The 15831-nt window shown below is 41.4% G+C and overlaps 1 long non-coding RNA gene across 4 annotated transcripts in view; it reads right to left on the bottom strand.

The window, feature by feature from the left end:
• Positions 1-7778: 7778 nt before the first annotated feature.
• Positions 7779-15831, bottom strand: part of LOC147874559 (uncharacterized) — a 385344-nt gene continuing 377291 nt past the window's right edge. Inside the window, exons 1-3 of one of the 4 annotated variants that reach the window (XR_015534226.1) lie at positions 8727-9409; positions 8058-8586; positions 7779-7952 (exon numbers count right to left, since the gene is read on the bottom strand). This is a non-coding gene — a long non-coding RNA (uncharacterized LOC147874559). Of the gene's footprint in view, positions 7953-8057; positions 8587-8726 lie in introns of those variants that run through there. The other 3 variants (XR_015534225.1, XR_015534227.1, XR_015534228.1) reach the window with 3 other exon arrangements.

Below are 15831 nucleotides of genomic sequence, written 5' to 3'. Positions count from 1 at the left end.
ACTTTCGAATGGCATCGAGGACCAATCAGAAGACAGACAGTACTGATTCTGTCTTGGAACAGTCGGCTGGTCCCATTGGATTAGTCGCCATTAAACTACGGTTGGCATTATTTGATACTGGTCGGTCAGTATCAACGCAACTTTGTGTTCTAGGAATAGAGTTCTTCGGGATCATTAACAAGATTAATTATCACCGTTCAATCAAGTATTAACGGGTGCTACCTACACTGATTCTCAGTGTAAGGATGTCATCTCGGTGACGTGTGAGAATAGAAACAATTGAAAAAACAATCCAACATAACATGCAAGAATATATATGTTTCGCCACATTGAGATATACGACTTCAGTGAAAGGACATTTCCATGCCATGTGTGCTCAGTAAAGACGTTTGTACGAGTTAGTAACACGTAAATTATATACAGACATCGCATAACTGCAGAAGCTGGACCTATGTAATTTGAGAACATTTATTCTTTATAACGATGACTGGGGTCACTGTAGTAATTACATGTAGTGTAATATAAAATTAAAGAAATATTTTAATAAATTATACTTCGTGTAACATCATATATACTTCCACAATGAAATATTCAATAACATCATATTTAAGTGTTAAGTGATTGGTGTACTTGCAATTACTGAAAGTATGTGTCCAATAAAATATCTTTGTAAAAAAATTAAATCAGGTATGAAAGTGAAGCCCAGAATATAATATACTTTTTAAAGTGACGGAATCGAATTTTTGAGTGTTTAATAATATACAATTAACCATAACGAGCTCAAGGTGCCCTCACATGCTCAAGTCATACGACTGCACTGCGCAACAACGTCTGCGCAGGTGCCCCACTAACCTAACCTAACCTAACCCAAACCAACCAAAACGGGGTAATCTGCATCAGTGCAAAATGGTTTCCTGCGCACGAATTTTGGAAAAACCGAATGGATGCTCAGAAATTATTGAAATTTTGTATGGACGTCATGCCACAGGTAAGTTAATGATATTCATACTCTATTATGTCTTATCGACTTTTAGAAATTCGCACAAAGGCATCAAAGTCGTGAGGTGGAGGATGCGCAAGGTCGGCCACGACCACTTATCAATAAAGATAATAAGCGCTCACACAATCCCCATATAACACAATTAGTGCTTATATGCGTGTAATACATCATAACACGTCTAAAATTACATAATGTTTCCACAAGAAATATTTCTTCCAAAATTGATGCAGTGTAGATGTTGACGCAAATACGTAGCAGATTCATGCGTAACGATGACCCAATCTAACTCACTATAAATAAGTATCATGTAACGAAAGAATCGGAATAAACATAGTGAATGATAGTACGTCATTTATTAATATAAATTGCCTCACAAAGAAACTGAATATAAATCTCTGGTACATGAATTGCAATGTTTGGTGGGCGCGGAATTCGTGGCGCACGTCAAACTTGTGGTAACATATTGGTGTCCTATGTCAAACTTCTACAAAATATATCGAAAATATTGCCTCACATTTACTCGAGGACACGACGTACAAACACAAAGACGCAGTCTATCGCAGGAAATACGGAACCAAAGATAAGACGTGCCATCTGTGACGACCTAAATGGAAAGAAATCAATACTTTCGAATGGCATCGAGGACCAATCAGAAGCCAGTCAGTAATGGTTCTGTCTTGGAACAGTTGGCTGGTTCCATTTGACTAGTCGCCATTAAACTACGGTTGGAATTATTCGATTTCCGTCGGTCAGTATCAACCTAAATTTGTGTTCTAGAAATAGAGTTCTTCGGGACCATTAAGAAGATTAATTACCACCGTTCAATCACGTATTAACGGGTGCTACCTATAATGAATCTCAATGTAAGGATGTCTTATCGGTGTCGTGTTAGAATAGAAACAAGTGAAACATCAATCCAACATAACATGCAAGAATATGTGCGGTTCGCCACATTGAGACATACGACTTCAGTGAATGGACATTTCCATGCCATGTGTGCTCAGTAAAGACGTTTGTACGAGTTAGTAACACGTAAATCATATACAGACATCGCGTATCTGCAGAAACTGGACCTATGTAATTTGAGAACATTTATTCTTTATAACGATGACTGGGGTCACTGTAGTAATTACATGTAGTGTAATATAAAATTAAAAAAATATTTTAATAAATTATTCTTCGTGTGACAACATATATACTTCCACAATGAAATATTCAATAACATCATATTTAAGTGATAAGTGATTGGTGTACTTGCAATTACTGAAAGTTGTGTGTCCAATAAAATATCTTTGTAAAAAAATTAAATCAGGTATGAAGTGAAGCCCAGAATATAATATACTTTTTAAAGTGACGGAATCGAATTTTTGAGTGTTTAATAATATACAATAAACCATAACGAGCTTAAGGTGCCCTCACATGCGCAAGTCATACGACTGCACTGCGCAACAACGTCTGCCCAGGTGCCCCACTAACCTAACCTAACCTAACCTAACCCAAACCAACCAAAACGGGGTAATCTGCATCAGTGCAAAATGGTTTCCTGGGCACGAATTTTGGAAAAAGCGAATGGTTGCTCAGAAATTATTGAAATTTTGTATGGACGTCATGCCACAGGTAAGTTAATGATATTCATACTCTCTTATGTCTTATCGCCTTTTAGAAATTCGCACGAAGGCATCAAAGTCGTGAGGTGGAGGATGCGCAAAGTCGGCCACGACCACTTATCAATAAAGATAATAAGCGCTCACACAATCCCCATATAACACAATTAGTGCTTATATGCGTGTAATACATCATAACACGTCTAAAATTACATAATGTTTCCACAAGAAATATTTCTTCCAAAATTGATGCAGTGTAGATGTTGACGCAAATACGTAGCAGATTCATGCGTAACGATGACCCAATCTAACTCACTATAAATAAGTATCATGTAACGAAAGAATCGGAATAAACATAGTGAATGATAGTACGTCATTTATTAATATAAATTGCCTCACAAAGAAACTGAATATAAATCTCTGTTACATCAATTGCAATGTTTGGTGGGCGCGGAAATCGTGGCGCACGTCAAACTTGTGGTAACATATTGGTGTCCTATGTCAAACTTCTACAAAATATATCGAAAATATTGCCTCACATTTACTCGAGGACACGACGTTCAAACACAATGACGCAGTCTATCGGAAAAATACGGAACCAAAGATAGGACGAGCCATCTGTGACGAACTCAATGGAAAGAAATCAATACTTTCGAATTGCATCGAGGACCAATCAGAAGACAGTCAGTACTGATTCTGTCTTGGAACAGTCGGCTGGTCCTATTGGAATAGTCGCCATTAAACTACGGTTGGGATTATTTGATACCGGTCGGTCAGTATCAACGCAACTTTGTGTTCTAGGAATAGAGTTCTTCGGGACCATTAACAAGATTAATTACCACCGTTCAATCAAGTATTAACGGGTGCTACCTACACTGAATCTCAGTGTAAGGATGTGCTGCAAACAGATCTTCAAGTTTTGCTATTATTCTCGAGACATTGTTCAATGGCGCAACAAATATTCGAGCTGAGGAACGACTGGATTTTTAGAGCAACACACACCTGAACGCGGTCCTAAATTCGTCAGAATCTGTCGAGAATCGATGAACCAATTTACTGTAACCTGAGTGTCAACCTATCCTAATCTTCGGAACTTATTAAAAACACAGACAGACAGACAGACAGAGAGATGCTTCAACTGAGTTAACAGTCCTATAATATTTCTTGATGATTTAGACAGGCGTAATACTTCGTTTCTCACTCTGTAAGACAATCCGAACTTGAAAACCCTTAGGGAAAGAGATTCAAGAAGATTATTTACAAGCGAGTGGGGCGAAGTAATACTGATAAAGAAAAAGTTATGTAACCGGTACATTAAGCCTTCAACAGAAAATGCTAAATACCAATTAGTTCAATTCTGAAAGTTTACTTCAACGTACGTACCAAGTGCTTTAATTATGATGCCTTTAATATTTATGGATTTTCTATGATTCTCACTATAAACAGCGATCATTTCCTTAAACAGCGTTAACCAGTTGATCTTCGTAATGGTGAAGAGTTGTGTTTTCTTCGCGGTACGGACTGAATTCTTAAATATTATTCAGACGAACTATGATTCTCCGAATAAACAGCGATCATTTCCTTAAACAGCGTTAACCAGTTGATCTTCGTAATGGTGAAGAGTTGTGTTTTCTTCGCGGTACGGACTGAATTCTTAAATATAATTCAGACGAACTATGATTCTCGGAGTAAATAGCGATCATTTCCTTAAACAGCGTTAATCAGTTGATCTTCGTAATGGTGAAGAGTTGTGTTTTCTTCGCAGTACGGACTGAATTCTTAAATATAATTCAGACGAACTATGATTCTCGGAATTAACAGCGATCATTTCCTTGAACAGCGTTAACCAGTTGATCTTCGTAATGCTGAAGAGTGTTTTCTCTTCGCGGTACGGACTGAATTCTTAAATATAATTCAGACGAACTATGATTCTCGGAATAAACAGCGATCATTTCCTTAAACAGCGTTAACCAGTTGATCTTCGTAATGCTGAAGAGTGTTTTCTCTTCACGGTACGGACTGAATTCTTAAATATAATTCAGACGAACTATGATTCTCGGAATAAACAACGATCATTTCCTTAAACAGCGTTAACCAGTTGATCTTCGTAATGCTGAAGAGTGTTTTCTCTTCACGGTACGGACTGAATTCTTAAATATAATTCAGACGAACTATGATTCTCCGAATAAACAGCGATCATTTCCTTAAACAGCGTTAACCAGTTGATCTTCGTAATGGTGAAGAGTTGTGTTTTCTTCGCGGTACGGACTGAATTGTTAAATATAATTCAGACGAACTATGATTCTCGGAGTAAATAGCGATCATTTCCTTAAACAGCGTTAATCAGTTGATCTTCGTAATGGTGAAGAGTTGTGTTTTCTTCGCAGTACGGACTGAATTCTTAAATATAATTCAGACGAACTATGATTCTCGGAATTAACAGCGATCATTTCCTTGAACAGCGTTAACCAGTTGATCTTCGTAATGGTGAAGAGTTGTGTTTTCTTCGCGGTACGGACTGAATTCTTAAATATAATTCAGACGAACTATGATTCTCGGAGTAAATAGCGATCATTTCCTTAAACAGCGTTAATCAGTTGATCTTCGTAATGGTGAAGAGTTGTGTTTTCTTCGCGGTACGGACTGAATTCTTAAATATAATTCAGACGAACTATGATTCTCGGAATAAACAGCGATCATTACCTTAAACAGCGTTAACCAGTTGATCTTCGTAATGCTGAAGAGTGTTTTCTCTTCGCGGTACGGACTGAATTCTTAAATATAATTCAGACGAACTATGATTCTCCGAATAAACAGCGATCATTTCCTTAAACAGCGTTAATCAGTTGATCTTCGTAATGGTGAAGAGTTGTGTTTTCTTCGCAGTACGGACTGAATTCTTAAATATAATTCAGACGAACTATGATTCTCGGAATAAACAGCGATCATTTCCTTGAACAGCGTTAACCAGTTGATCTTCGTAATGGTGAAGAGTTGTGTTTTCTTCGCGGTACGGACTGAATTCTTAAATATAATTCAGACGAACTATGATTCTCGGAGTAAATAGCGATCATTTCCTTAAACAGCGTTAATCAGTTGATCTTCGTAATGCTGAAGAGTGTTTTCTCTTCACGGTACGGACTGAATTCTTAAATATAATTCAGACGAACTATGATTCTCGGAATAAACAACGATCATTTCCTTAAACAGCGTTAATCAGTTGATCTTCGTAATGCTGAAGAGTGTTTTCTCTTCACGGTACGGACTGAATTCTTAAATATAATTCAGACGAACTATGATTCTCGGAATAAACAGCGATCATTACCTTAAACAGCGTTAACCAGTTGATCTTCGTAATGCTGAAGAGTGTTTTCTCTTCACGGTACGGACTGAATTCTTAAATATAATTCAGACGAACTATGATTCTCGGAATAAACAACTATCATTTCCTTAAACAGCGTTAACCAGTTGATCTTCGTAATGCTGAAGAGTGTTTTCTCTTCACGGTACGGACTGAATTCTTAAATATAATTCAGACGAACTATGATTCTCCGAATAAACAGCGATCATTTCCTTAAACAGCGTTAACCAGTTGATCTTCGTAATGGTGAAGAGTTGTGTTTTCTTCGCGGTACGGACTGAATTCTTAAATATAATTCAGACGAACTATGATTCTCGGAGTAAACAGCGATCATTTCCTTAAACAGCGTTAACCAGTTGATCTTCGTAATGCTGAAGAGTGTTTTCTTCGCGGTACGGACTGAATTCTTAAATATAATTCAGACGAACTATGATTCTCGGAGTAAACAGCGATCATTTCCTTAAACAGCGTTAACCAGTTGATCTTCGTAATGCTGAAGAGTGTTTTCTCTTCACGGTACGGACTGAATTTTTAAATATAATTCAGACGACCTACGGCTTCATGGGGTTAATGATGCTTATTTTTTCATTTCAAAGAGCACACAAAAAGTTAATTTATGAACCCTCTTAGGAAGGGAATGAATTATTTCGGAAGATTTAGTAGCGGTGAGACTTAATATTAAACTGTGTTTTTGTATAAAGAGTATCTAGAGATGTGAATCAGACTGCAGTGACTCACGATAGACTCAAATTTCGGTTTCCTTGCACTTGTAAAGCTTCAGTTTCATTGATTAGGAAAATAGATCAGGTACTCAATTTGACGATATTTTATATTACTATACACAGAATAAACTGAAAGTCCACAAAACTGCAATTTTTATTAGCGAAGAGTAATTATAACTGTTATAAATCACGCCTTCATAGTTTTCTGACTCGAGATACTGTAAACTGGTGCAGCTTTAATTCAATATATATCTCTACTGTGTTGCTACAAGTGGACTTGAATATCAACGCACTTCCTCTTGGTCTACGCTCCTGTATCCCATCACCATCCTTCGGGATACAACGCAGAACGATACTTCGTTCTGATGACTGCCTCAATCAAGCAAAGGATGTTGAAAAAGTTTCTCCATATTTTGGGAACCTCTGCTCTATACAGCGCTACATTCTAGCAGCTCTGTCTAATTCCATCACCGCGTAAAGGACGCCTATTCAGTCGCGTCCCTGGCAGACGACTAATCCAAATCAATACAGACTCCGTACGCAATACTCGGTCCACCTAACACCAACAGCATTTCCTTACGAAATTTATCCAACAGAAATGAAGTAAGGACGACCAGTCAGTTTTTAAAATTTCTGTGTCTATACACGAAGAGAAAGGCTTTGACCAGTTAAACGACTGTCAGCTACACGATGACTGCCGTACATGTTTACAACAAGACAGACGCAAGAAACTGGTCTCATACCGCAAGTGTGCGTGTCTATCACCGGACACGCAACGTCTCTGTGATTGGCTGCATTTTCTCCTTTTCCAATCTTTCCCATCAACAATTCTCAAACGATCTGTAACTTTTCCTTTCTGTTTCCAACTCATAAAAGAACTCGATTCCTTACCGTACGTAGGGGGTTTCAAACATTCTTTGATTTTGGCGATATCGGTACCTTCGCGAAATCCCATCCACGCAGACCAGGCTTTACTCAGACACTACATTACCGTCGAGACATACTAATTTCTAATTTCCCACAGAACACTATCTACGAAAGTCATTATAATTTTTAATAAACCTCGAAATAATACATCACCGTACTCACCCGAGTCCATCGCTCGCTGGTGCCTCATCGTTTCAGACGTCTCGAGCCAGACGACGTCACAGAGCAGCGTCCAGGAGCGAGACGTGGAAAAATCTTCTGGTTCAGAGGTTCACGACGGCGATGAAGAATGATGATATCATAATCACCGTGAATGTGAAGAGGGCTCCGCCAATCACCTCAAAGCAGACATAATGACAAGAATTTATAATTACGTCGCTTCTGTACGTACGCTCTGAAACTCGATCAGTGGGCATTATCTGACAATTTCTCATTGTACTCACCGGAGTCCTTAGTTCGCTGCTGCTGTAATATAATTTTCGGGTTGTCGTGTTAGCGACCTCACGATGTAAGCGGCCGTCATCCTCACCGCTCCGTAAACCTCAAGTCTTGAACGAGTGTCACGTGGTTGTTACCACTGACCTAGAAGGAGACGGAATGCGTGGGCAGTATCACAGAACAATGAAAACGTAAAATAGAATATCATCTCAGAATACTTAGTTCAGTGTTGCAACGTCATTTCAGCCATCTTGTCTTGTGTGACGCAGGCCAAGTCACGTTGTATCGGTAACAGCACGCAATATAAGTTTTTCTCTCAACGTACTTTCAGAACTCTCTACTTCAGAGGACGGAATATTTCATGCAACTCACCTTGAATGACTTAAGTAGGCTCGCGTTGTACAGGACGTAGCACGCGAGGACACACAACAGGACACATGTACTCTCGCATGTGCGTTGTCACAGTCCTAGAGAAAAATATATAGACGATCTTATATCACTCCACTTTCTCCATGGAAAAGCGACGTAATTCACCTGTAAAGCCGCCAGACAGAAATGCCGATAAGTCAGGGTGGTTATCTATCCGACCAGGTTAAACCTGTATTCATTATGATAAGGTCAAATCCAGGAGTCAATTATAATCAATATTACAATTTTCATCGATTTGTGCTTACATTACACGTACAGTGAATGGCAAAAGAGGTGGAAATCCACACAATAAGAATTTATTATTATTTTCGCTTCAGATTCCAGGATTACATTTTCAATGGTGCAAGGGTTAATAAAATCTAACTCAAAGACGTTTGTAATTTCTAGAGAAAATCGGTTAGTATTTTCACTATCACGAATTCGCCTGCATTCTTTGGAGCCTCGTACTACCACCACGAAAGCTTCAACAACTCTTTGGCTGTCGAATAGATCGAGAATTCAACCAAACACAAGCTGAGACGTAATATCAAAATGGCCGACTGAAGCCCCAACTTACGTAAAGACTGTGTACATCCGCGCTGTACCGGAGCAGGAGAGAGACAACCGGAAAAAACTCAACTTGTTCGGAGAAAACAAGTTTCGCGGAGCATGCTGGGAAAGGCAAAGATGAAAAACTCATCCAACGCGTGTCGGCAGAGATGACTAAGGGGCAGATAAAATTATACGTCCAGTAATAAAACACTAAAAGCGAAAATACTACGAGCAGCGAAAACTCAATGATTTAATCGAATGAAACCAAATCGCGGGACGGAGGGTGAGCCTCAGACTGTAAATGGTCGTAGAGAATAAAACAAGGCTCGAAAAACGTAAAATAAACGGCAGCGTCCTCTGTGCGGGAACATCGGGACCCACCAAAAGCGCCGTCCCCCACAGAGGGCGCAAGTTATTATTTTGCTTTAAGAGGTTTGTTTTAAGTTCCTATGACCACTTAGCGGCTGGGGTTGAGCCCCCCTGTTGGTATTATTCCATATCAATTACCGCGCTTTCGTTGCTGGTACTATTTTCGAATTTTGAGTGGTCCTCTCATTATACCTAATCTTACTATGCTCTTGCTATATCCCCTAGACAAGATCTGTTGCCAGGTCGGTTAGTCGAAAGACTTGGACGACTCGCCTCGCCCACGAGGTCCTGTTTTCCGTAGCGTGCGAGCGCAAAGCCAACGAGTTGGACTCGTCCGACTCGGGCGGTTCGTTGGAACCCGCCACCAGGCGCCCGGCACCCAGGCCATTGTCCGGAGCCGGGTCCGCGCCACTGCTCGCTCAAGAAACGGCCTGGGCCTCCACCTCCCTTCGGGGGGGTTAGGGCGCGGGGGGGTTAGGGCGCGGGGGGGTTAGGGAGCGGGGGGGGGGGTTAGGGCGCGGGGGGGTTAGGGCGCGGGGGGGTTAGGGCGCGGGGGGGTTAGGGCGCGGGAGGGGGTTAGGGCGCGGGAGGGGGTTAGGGCGCGGGAGGGGGTTAGGGCGCGGGGGGGTTAGGGCGCGGGGGGTTGTTTAGGGCGCGGGGGGGTGGTTAGGGCGCGGGGGGGGTTAGGGCGCGGGGGGGGGTTAGGGCGCGGGTGGGTGTTAGGGCGCGGGTGGGTGTTAGGGCGCGGGGGTGGGGTTAGGGCGCGGGGGGGTTTGGGCGCCAGGGGGGGTTAGGGCGCGGGGGTGGCGGCCCGGCGTTTAGAATTCTGGTTGTGGATCCTATTTGGGATAATATGGGGATTTTTGGTGGGGAATCCTGCGGGATCGTGAGTAATATTATGTGGTGAATCCCTGGGAATCCTGGGTTGCGATCGTGGGAAATTCTGTTGGAAATGTTTGGTGGCAGATTCTGCTAGATCTAGGTAGGGAATCCTTGGTGGGGAATACTAGGATGGTCATGGGGAGTCCTGGTAAATCCGAGGAATCCTGGAGGGGGTTATAGGGGTTTCTAGAGGTGATTGTCTTCGGGGATCCTGCCGTGGTCCTAGAGGGCAGTGTCCCTGGGGTTCATCAGGGAATCCTTGGGTCCTAGGGGATGCTGTGGTTCCTGGGATATGGTGATGCTGAAGGGATCCTGAGGGGATGGTCCCGGGGGGGGGGCGATCTTGGGTAGGGGTGATCATGAGGGTTGGCCCAAAGAAGGGGATAGCCCTGGGAAGGGGTGCGACTGGGGTAGTGGCCCTAGGGTGGCTGGCTAGCAGAAATATTGGTGAGAAGATATAACCTTGAGATTTTTTAAGACCAGTATCTACGAAACTATTGGGCCGAATTTGTCGTGGCTTCCTTGACCTATACGTGACCTCATTTTGACATGAGTATGGTCAATCAGGTATTTACCGTTTGGCATAAATACGTATGACCTTGAGAATTTTAAAGACCTCTATCTGGCAAACTATTGGGGCGATCTTGTCTTGACTTTGTCATGACCTTGACCTAACAGTGACATCAATGTTACAAGAGAATAATCACTCTGATAACTGATGAAGATGTGAGGGCGAAATAATGTACAACAGTGGTCCCCAACGCGGTGCCCGCGTTGATACGGAAAGAGGTTATACTGAATAATAAAGGCCGTTCAACCATGAACATTATAAAATCAAAGCACAGTTCTCTACGTACTAATGCCCATCTTGACGATTGCGAGCAGCAACATCATCCTACTCTCCCAAATTTGAAAAACTGGCCGATAAAATGCAGTGCCAAACATCACACTAACTTCCCACTTGAGTAATAATAATTGTACTTATAAAAGTACGTATCTTTGATTGCGTGGTTTCTTGTATCAATAAACGTCGTGTTGTTTTGTGTATTATTTGGTGTCCATATCTTATTTGTCCAGAGAAAAGAAAATTTGGCTTTGTTAATTGGTTGGTGTCCGCCACGATCTCATAAGCTCTCAAATGTGCCCTTGGGCACAAAAAGGTTGGGGACCACTGACGTAAGGCAATACATGCCAAACATTATCATCAGTGCGTTTGGTGTAATCACGCACGTCTGCTGATATCGAAGTTTCAACGTTCCTACGTGCGGATATCCGTATATCCCATGTACACACAAGATCGAGATTAAATACATTTCTTTTGTACATTCATGTATGTCGATGGTTGATATGGGTTGCCATTATCCACACATTGAAGGCAGATTCATATTTATTCATATTTATTTATGACGGACTTTGCTCGACTGTCTTAACTACCACGCACCGTGTAACATAGCCGCAGAGCTCGACCGTCCATGTACGACGCAGTGCGAAGAATGAAACAATAAGAGAAACGGGAGGGGGGGGGGGGGAACTCCAAATTAAAATATAAATAAACATCACGTACAAGCAGCTTACCGTGTCTCGTTTGTGTGCGGTGTGTGGTAGTTGGCTGCCTGTGTTCTGAGTCAAAGTCACACGGTGCGTGCTACTTTCCGCGTTGCCTGACAGCACAAGTCCCTCGGCGATCCCGACTACATAAGAATAAAATTAAGAATATATATACGCATGTGTATATAAATATGCATATATATTTTTGAGAGAATAAGAAATTTTGGTAGAATCAAAAAAGAGTAAAAACATAATATAATAAGAAATCACATAAAGTACGTCGCCGTGGCTTTTGTGTGTGCGCGCGAGTGCGGTGCATGCTACTTGGTCGGTCGAGTTCCGAGTCAATGTCCGGCGGTGCGTCGTAGTTTTCTGTTTCGCTTGGCACCACAAACCCCTCGGCGATACCGACTTGGTAAGAATAAAAAATAACAATATATATGCATACATACATACATTTTTATGTACGTATTTATATTTTTTTTTTTAAATAAGTGTTAGTGAGCTGTCACGGGGAGGCTGCCCGTGCCTCTGGCGGCAGCCGAGGAGCCGACTGCCGGTGACTGCCGGCCTGCGGACCCCGACGACCGGCGATTGCTGATTTACGGGTGGCTCAGAACGCAGTGCCGCGAGCGAGGCAGGCCTCGAAGAGGGGACAGATACAATGGTCGGCCGGTCGCCGGGAACTCTTTCGCGGGAACGGCCCCATGGCCAGCCCGGACGAGACCGTGAGAAGCAGAGATTGGGTGCTGCACAGACGGAGTCTCGCATGGACTGGGTGTCATTCAACGTTTCTGGTAGGTATAGAATGGGAAAAATTTCGACATTTTTATAAATTTTCATAATTTTTTTGAAAAAACTAAAATTGCTGGAAATTGTCAAAAAAAAACACAAAACCCAAAATTTTTTGAAGTTTACATTTTTCAAATTCTTTAAGCTTTCTGCGTCCTTTCAAAGTAAAGAACTATATTGAGGAGACTTTATGGCCTTACAATTTAATGACATTGCACATTAAACAACAAAGGTCCTAATACAGATCCTTGAAAGTTACCAGACAATAAATCAAAACGAAATGACAAAACTCCAGAATAACGTACTTGCGAATGTCTGCTGGTTAGGTAACTAAGAAATCAATCATATAACCAGCAGACAGTTCATAGTCACCAAGTTTGTGCAAACGTAAGACATGCAAAACAACACTGATAAATGTTTTAATATTTTCCGTCAAATCACAATTTTTAATAAGATGATAAAATATAAAATATTTAAAATATCATTTCACGTTCCGCATCGAATGATCGATTTACAAATTGGAACGTCTCTTACGACATGTTTCGGTTATATTTAACCGTCTTCAGGTATAAATTAGATTGGTAAATTTAAAACTCGAATTACAATCCTTTACAATGTTATGCAGTTTATGGAAGATGTTCTTATCAGAATTACTCTTATATATTAGAACGAAGGTATTGTTTTTTATATGGCGTGGTTCATCTGATGTTCATTATTAGTCTGTAAAGCAATGATTTAAAGAAAACATTAATAAATATGGAGTAATATAGAAAACAAAATGATAAAATCAACGTAAAAGGCATCAGCTTGAGACTGGGAACAAGCGAAAGGGGAAAATAAATCCAAAAACGTAACCAGATTAGAAGTGGTGGATTTGGATTTACTAAAACCATGTTGACAAGGGATTCATTTAGAATTAAAATAATAAGAAACATGGTATGTACAATAATTTCAAATACTTTGGAAACATTATTAATTATGGTAGTAGGTCTATAGTTTATAACAGAAGCAGTTTTGTCTTCTTTTTTGAAAACTGGAACAATAGCTGCTTGTTTCCACAAAGTGGGGAAATTGTTGCTGAGAGAAGCTAAAATTGAAAATAAATTTAAAAATAGTAGCAAGGATTTCAGAACCCTTAATAATAACACTTGGTATACCATCAAGTGCAACATCAATGTCCGAGGCAGAAAATAAAGGTAACACATCCAAACTGAAGGGGAAAGTCAGGGTGTGGCTGTGTCAGGGACACGCCCATGGGTTTTCACATGAATGTGTCTGCGTTTGAGGGTAATATTTTCTTTGCGATATGGGAATGAAATAAAAGTAACGAAATGGATATATGGCTTTTATTTAGCACAACAAATATACAGAGTCTTAGCTAGTAATCGATGGCAATCATTTTCTATCGATCATTTTGTCATAAACCACCTGAGATATTAATTCAGTGAGCAAGTAGCCACCTACAGATGCACCCTAGTCAAACAATATCTATGCCACTGAACTGGTTGCTAGCTAAGAACACAGACAAGCCAAATCAACTCATCCACATGAGAAAGTATCCTGCTTTGGACGCAACCAAACCCAACAAACCTAAGTTACTAAGGACGTATGCTGTTACGGACACAGCCTAGCCCAACCAACCTGAAGCACATTAGACGAACGAATGAAGAGAACTGTGGACGCAGCCTAGCCCGACTAAATAAAGCGTATGCAGTAGTATCCCGTTTCGGACGCAGCCATCTCCCGGTAATCTACACACACAATCTTGTAGCCTGTTTCGTACGCGGTTTACGGAAAATAACTCTGCTTCGAGCAAAGCCTTGCCTAACCAACATATGTTCGTAGTGAGGTCGGTGAATGGTGGTGACCTGTGTAGTATGTGTAAGAAGCCTCCTGAGCATACAGCACAGCCGGCGATAGATTCTTTGCTAATAAGGCATATCTCAAGAAGTGTTCCGACATGCTTTCTTTGTTCTTGTCAAACTTGGCGCGGTCGCTTGTATCTGCTAATTCCACAACAATTGGGTTATGGCGACCTTGAACGGCTCATAACTCTTCAAATCTTTGTGTATCGCCGTGCACCATTGTTTAGCATAGCCATCCGTTTCTGACTTAAAAGCAATCGGGAGCCAAACCGAATCTGTTTAGAACGGTCGCTGTAAGTTGGAAGCACAAGATCTAACAAGTGTGCACCATGACACTGCAACGGGCCTTGCTTAACCAATCCCTGCGTAATAGTTGTGTTGTTGCTGCTACAATCTACAGGTCCATCCGACAACACTGGCAGATTTGTACTTATTCTAACTTCACGTTCACTCTGCAGATGTTCGGATTCATGGCGGCAAACAGGCGTTACTGATTGGGTTGAGGTCCCGGGAACTAAACCATCTAAATTGTCACCAGAGGGCCTGTCTTTCTCATTGGTAGTTGGCTAGTCAAAAAGTCTACGAGCACCTGATAATTTCTCCTCCATTTTGCCTAATCTAGACATTACTTCCTCTATCTTGGATTGACTATCCTTCTCCACAGCATCCACACGATCTCGCAGTCTACGTAATTTAACCTCATTTCCTTTCTAAAATTTTGCAAATCCTGCCAAAAAGTTTCTAACTCACTGTCTACATCTCGCCTATGCTCGACTATTTCTTTGTTCGTTTGTTCATTGATTCGCCTGGTTCCCGCCATGATCTCTCGCATCTGCTCATTCACTCTGGCAAACTGTCGCCCAACTTTCTCGTTTACAAGTTTAATTTCACGTCGGGTACCTTCTCTAAGACTCGCCATTTCTCTGGTTAATCTGTCTGCAGTCGATTCTATACGATTTACAATACCCTCATTCGTACCTCCGTCCTCCTGCCTGATTCTCTCCTCCTCCTTTCTATCTCCTAGCAAAGCGTCCCAAATTGTAGCTCGCAAGTCTGCTTGTGATTTCTGCAATTCGTTATCATCGTTCTTTCCACTACGGCGTTCTCTCCCCCGGCCGAAGATGCCATCGGCTCCCGGAGTGGGCCTTCTACGTCAGCCGACACACGTGGTCTCTGCGGTTCCCCTGTTCCATACTGCTTGCAGTGCAACCCATAAACACAGAACGCAGCGTTAAAGTTGCTAAAGCTGATGGTTCATGCACGAAGTGTCGTGACAACTAAGAAGTCTTCCTTGAGTTCAGTGCGTAACAGTAGCCAAAGTCACTTGTTGCTTTTCGGTTTTAAACGATGATGAACCAACTGA

The sequence above is a fragment of the Zootermopsis nevadensis genome, unplaced genomic scaffold (genome assembly GCF_977971745.1).
Source record: "Zootermopsis nevadensis isolate Lab colony 2312 unplaced genomic scaffold, Znev_1.0 Znev_ptg000008l, whole genome shotgun sequence".
Taxonomy (NCBI): domain Eukaryota; kingdom Metazoa; phylum Arthropoda; class Insecta; order Blattodea; family Termopsidae; genus Zootermopsis; species Zootermopsis nevadensis.
Note: the sequence above shows the minus strand (reverse complement) of the source record. Positions and strands in the feature narration are given on the sequence as shown.